This window comes from Rhipicephalus microplus, chromosome 2 (genome assembly GCF_043290135.1).
Source record: "Rhipicephalus microplus isolate Deutch F79 chromosome 2, USDA_Rmic, whole genome shotgun sequence".
In the NCBI taxonomy this organism is placed as follows: domain Eukaryota; kingdom Metazoa; phylum Arthropoda; class Arachnida; order Ixodida; family Ixodidae; genus Rhipicephalus; species Rhipicephalus microplus.
The window spans coordinates 87,292,122-87,298,121 of record NC_134701.1 but is presented as its reverse complement, the minus strand read 5'-3'; positions in this window follow the sequence as shown (position 1 = coordinate 87,298,121).

Below are 6,000 nucleotides of genomic sequence, written 5' to 3'. Positions count from 1 at the left end.
AGCAAGGTACAGCATTAGATTTTAAGAAAGGCCATATAAATTGAGGAACATGTGAGCCCTATCTATATACAATTAATAATAATAATAATAATAATAATAATAATAATAATAATAATAATAATAATAATAATAATAATAATAATAATAATAATGAACATGAGAGCCGAGTCTGACAGGGGCTATACAAGAAACCACGTTGATTGTCATTCTCTGATCAGCTTCGAAGCCTCACTTTAGCTTAAGCAAGCCCGGCCTTATCCACTCATTGCATGTAGAAAGGTATTAAAAACACAGTACAAATGTTTCTTTATAATATACACAGTGTCATTAGAGCGACAATTCGTTTTTTTAATTCTAAATGAGTTCAAATTTGCAATAAATAAAAGACGTCTAAAAGTTTACATGCCTCTCTTACTGATATTTATGTATTTCATGCCTTCCATTAGGCACAACTACTACACTAACGTGTCAACGTGAATATAACAAATGGCTCAGACGTGAAAGGTGGTCAAAGATGACCATGCAGGTCATTGCTCATTTATTCGAAGAGCACCATCTGCATACAGCCCCACCAGTGCCCTCTGTCTCCTTTAATTTGAACACACTCCCAGCAACGATGAAGGTGGTGAGCTGATTACAGAGAAATTTGGTGAGGCGGTTTCTATAAACCTGAAAACAAGAGTCTTTAATCACGTAAAGATGAGTTGTGTGCGTGTATATGCCCCTGTTTCACATCATGGCGATGGGCAACAGGTCATCGGAACATTCTTATTGTGTTTGTGAGGTCGAGATTTCGGTTGGGCACGTTGCGTGTTCCCAGTGTTCAAGATTTCTTGCGGCATCCACTCTAGCATAAGTTCATGATTAGTGATTAATGTGTTCATTGTGTCACATTGTTGTCTGGCTTCATGTCTCGTTCACTTGCAGTCAACACTTATGAGGGTATGTTCAAGAGTTGTACTGAAGCCATTGTTAGGAATCCAGCCAAGTATCTTCCATCAGTGTATAAGAGCCGGATTTGAGTAATGGCTTTCTTCTCTATCAGTGCGCATTCCTTTTAATCTTCTTGTGCAAGAAAGGCATTGAAGGTAGGTTTTCATGACTTTTCAGTGCTGTGCATGAACTGCTGGCATGCCTGAAAGGTTTTTTTTTGTTGTGTTGTCTCAGTCAGGGTCACGTAGCCTCCTGTTGCTTTATAATATTTCGCTTCGTAGGATTGCTCTTTGCATGCTTCTTCAACACTTTGTACTATTATAATAGCAGGCACTAGCAGGTGTGGACTGTAGTGCTTTTATTTCGTGTTCCCCATACTTCTCGCTAGATTCATTTGTACACAGAGCAAGAAGTCAAAGTATGGTGGTAACATTTGCTTTGCGTTTTCTGTTGTTCTTATTGTATTTTAGCCAGGGTTGGTGCCAGGATTGGTCTATACTGGGGGTGCACCCACGATAAGCGAGGTTCTTCAGGAGGAGCAGAGAGGTGGGGAACTTGGCCATTGTGTTATGACTAAATTTCCTCTTGGGAACATAGTTGTGACACATAGTCATAACACAACACAGGGGTCAGGCGAAAATTGGGGGAGGTGGGGGGCCTCCAGTCTAGCCTCTCTGTGCCTACCCTGGCACCACCCCCGATTCCAGCCTGTGTCATTTGACTGCTGACGACCTCGTGTGACAGCTCTCCATTGTGCACTTATTGTTTGTCAGTTACTTGACTTATCAATTGAAGGCTGTTCATGTGATGAATACGAACCTCCGTCGGTTCTCGTTTTGGCATTTTCTGATGGCGTATCCTAAGTATCTTTTCTCAGTGTACTTCTATTTTACTTGGCTGGAAGATCAGCAACGTTACAACTTTGAACTCTTAGCATGTTTTTATGGACTGTAAAAGTAATCACCGCTCTTTTCTCCGGCATTCCGTTTTGATTGGTTGGCACGCCAGTACTTCTTTTCTCAGCTGGTGAGTGTTCTGTGAGTAGGACTTTCTCGCTGCAGCCTCCTGGTACTGGATGCAGTGCTCACTCAGCCAGCCTTATCGGCACAGCAGAAAACATTAAAATATGTGGACTAATCACTGCAGGTGTGCGCTTTTTTGGTTGGGGCTGGTGTATCATTGCAGTGGTGATGTCCTGAGCGTGCATTACTAACTCGACAGGCAAAGCCTCTTATTTTAGTTAGCTGCAAATCACGTGCGAAGAGTACTATTAAAACTTGCTAAGATTATAGTACCTTCAGGTGTGAATTATGATGCACTGTCAAGAAATATGGCAAATTCAGATAGCACAATCACAAGGCACTCAATATTACATTTCAAGGAAGAAAACGATGCGTTTTTTTGTGTGAGCTTGAGCAAGCCATTACTATTTCTATGAAATTAAATACTCCATCATTCTGCTGTAAGTCACATTTAGCTTTGATATAAAAAGAATGAAATCATAAGCTCCTGATGTGTGTGCATATAGTTTTTCATTGCATTAATTTCAGGAGAAGAAAAGCAACACTTGACGTTGGTTTTAGAACACGATTTGAACGACCCATCAAAGATAACAGTTCCTTCACTAGAGTGACCAGCTTTAATTGTGAGCAGCGACTGAGGTCAAGTCAGGACATACTGACTAGGGAGAAGGTTCAGTTCATCTGACGAACTATGCATTTTATTCTATTCTGGCCTCAAGTTGACAAAGCTAGCATGAACAAATTGCATACACAAATGTTGTCACTGAGGCTAAATGTTTATATTTGTTTCTCTTAGAAAAATGTTTCCATTTGAAAACATGAGGTCGCACAAACCTTGACCAAATTCTTGAACATGGGCCGTGGACTTATAACCCGTTATATAGGTGGAACTTTGTGTGGTGCAGGAATAGGGGGATGACGTCCTTGGTCTACAGTGTAGACAAGTCGAGTATGTGTTATTTGGTTCTCGGTATTTCATTGCTGAAAATTTTAAGGGTGGGCCATTCGCCAAGTGTCCCATTCCTCGGATATACCACTGCATTAACTATGAAGCACACATCTTGTACTTTTGCGCCTTCAGTTGGCCCATCAATTCAACTGCCTCTCTGATGGACGAGACCATTTTAGCCGTTGATAATACAGATAAGCTAAATATCTTGATCTGCATGTCAAACTAAAAGTGAAAACGGTCGTTTCAGTTTGAAAAGCCTTCAGGAAACATGTTCATATACCACATGAATATGAAAACCAATGAGAACTTCATGTGTGTAGAACAGTATAAGTCGCAAAGATATAAAATATGGGAAGAGTGATATACACAAGCTACTTTAGCCAACTGAGCCGTTCCTTGCTTTTAGTTCTGTTTGACTCTCCCACTGATTATAGGACGTCCTGAAGACACATACAACACAAAATTGCACACAGAGTATGTGATAATTAAGACAAACGCACTAGTTATTCGCTGATCACAACAATCCTGTTTGCTCTTCTGCAATGAGTCTGGAGAAAGGAAACTATAAAGATATGTCAGAGCTAGGGTGAGAAATACTGTGAGAAAGAAATTTCAAGATCTCACATGCCAAATATACAAAAAATACACAGCTGCTGACAACACAGGCAACAGTTTTCAGTACTACAAACAGTCACTCACTCGTAGCTTAAGATTTATTCATAAATATTGCATTTCAGTTGTGAGGACCAGTCCTGACACCAGCTGTCAAATGATCCTCCTCATGTTCTGGAGATTAACGCAATTTTTGACACATTTTCCGATTTGTAACATGTACGTCGATTGATTTCTCGAAAGACACGCAGGTGGCCTTAGCCACCCCACTGAGCGGAAAATTAATAAACGACAGCGAGTGTGAAATAAAGCTCTCTACTTTACTGTAAAACAAGCTTGCCAGATCTGTGCAGATCACATCCATCTTTCCACAGACTTAAAAAAAAAGCAGGAGGGAGGGGGGCCGGAGAGGGGTCTGTGGTTCTGTATTTGATCAAAACAACACAACGCCGTAAGCGTGCGTGTTTCTGGTTTATAAACGATTTAGCCAACGTGTTATGTGTTCTATGCATCAGCACATATTAACTCACGGAAACGTTTTTTTTTGCGCCTCGTACTGCGGGTTCATTAAGTATACACACTGCGTAAGCTAGCTGATGTTTTGGCTACAGTAGGGCAATATATATATATATATATATATATATATATATATATATATATATATATATATATATATATATATATATATATATATATATATTGAATTAACTTGAAGATAGCACATAAGAAAAGGATCGTATTTACTAACGTTTCGGCCGTGCCACGGCCGAAACGTTAGTAAATACGATCCTTTTCTTATGTGCTATCTTCAAGTTAATTCAATATAGAAAATACCCGGACCTGTCGTGCCTTCCCTTCAAGTTCTATATATATATATATATATATATATATATATATATATATATATATATATATATATATATATATATATATATATATATATATATATATATATATATATATATATATATATATATATATATATCAACAAAAAAAACGTTGCACAACAAAATTGTAACTCGCGACGACCCACGGAAACAAGGTGCCCGATGCCCACGCACTCCACCACACTTCACCAACCACTTGCTGCGATGTTGTAGGCAATTCGTGTGGTCATTGTGATACAGGATGCTAGCGTCGGTGCGTGTGTCAGATTACGGCAAATGCGCGTGTTGTACGATTCATTCACGGTAACGCAACTGATAACCCCAGTTCCCACACGTCAAGTACTTGTGTGCCGTTAACTGGTACAGCGCTGTGAACGCGAAAAAACTAAATTGGTCGTGGTGATAGCATAGCAGGACACACGATACGATACGCTTTGCGTCCGATATCCACGAAATCTAAAGCGCTTGGCGTGGCATCGCCAGCGTGATGCGACGAAATGAACGCCGGCGCACGCGCACGCCGGGTCACGTCAAAGTGGGTCACGTACGGCAGTGGCATCAGCGGTTGCTTCCGCGCACAGATCTGCACGATTTTCATCTGGGAAAGCACCACATCGGACGTCTGACAGGCGACAAACTCGATAAATGTTTATCAGTAAAACAGTCTACCTTGCACAACTTCAATCAACAATAATGCATATCAACTAGCTGTGCATGATTTATTGACAAAAATATATTACTCATGCGCTGGGCATATTACTCTCTCGAACTTGAAAAATCAACACGTGAGTGCAACCAGAACAGCGCCAAAAGCAGCAGACGCAGAAATCAACTCATACCGGTCCAATGTTATGGCAACGAAGTTGACTCTTTAGCCGACGCCGACAATAACGTTTGAATGACAGCCAGTAATGCCAGCCTAATTGCATGGCTCCGCCCATATTGGCTGCTGGTTGCACAACTCGGCCCATTGAGGCCGTTCTAATATGCTGGCACAGCTAATAATGGCGGGAAGTTATGAATGCTGGTCCAACATCCTCGTTCTATTCGGCTGGCACAGCCATTATTGGCGGATTGTTGTCAATGCTGGTCCAACATCGCCGTTCTATTATACTGGCATAGCCGTTATTGGCGGTACGTTGTTAATGCTGGTCCAACATCGCCGTTCTATTCGGCTGGCTCAGCCATTACTGGCGGTACGCTGTCAAATCTGGGCCATTCTCGAGCCATGAACGGCCGATCTATCCCCAACATTGGGCCAACGTTCTGTGCTGCCTCGGTTCGCTAGCTTCGCATACACCAAATTTGGTATTACGGATAATAATGGATGACGAACGTATGTGACCGGTGCAAACATGATAATCGTGACCTGCGTGTCATGTAACAAGACTACATGCCGCACTCATGATGCGCTCGCGGCCGTTTCGCTAGTTTCACATATTCCACATTTGATATTACGTCACGTGAATGGATGGCGAAGGTATGTGACTGGTGCAAACATGGTAATCATGAGATGAGTGTCACATAAGAACATGACTACTTGCCGCACTCAAGGCGCAAAAAATTGACGGCAGATCCACGAGGACAATAGTGA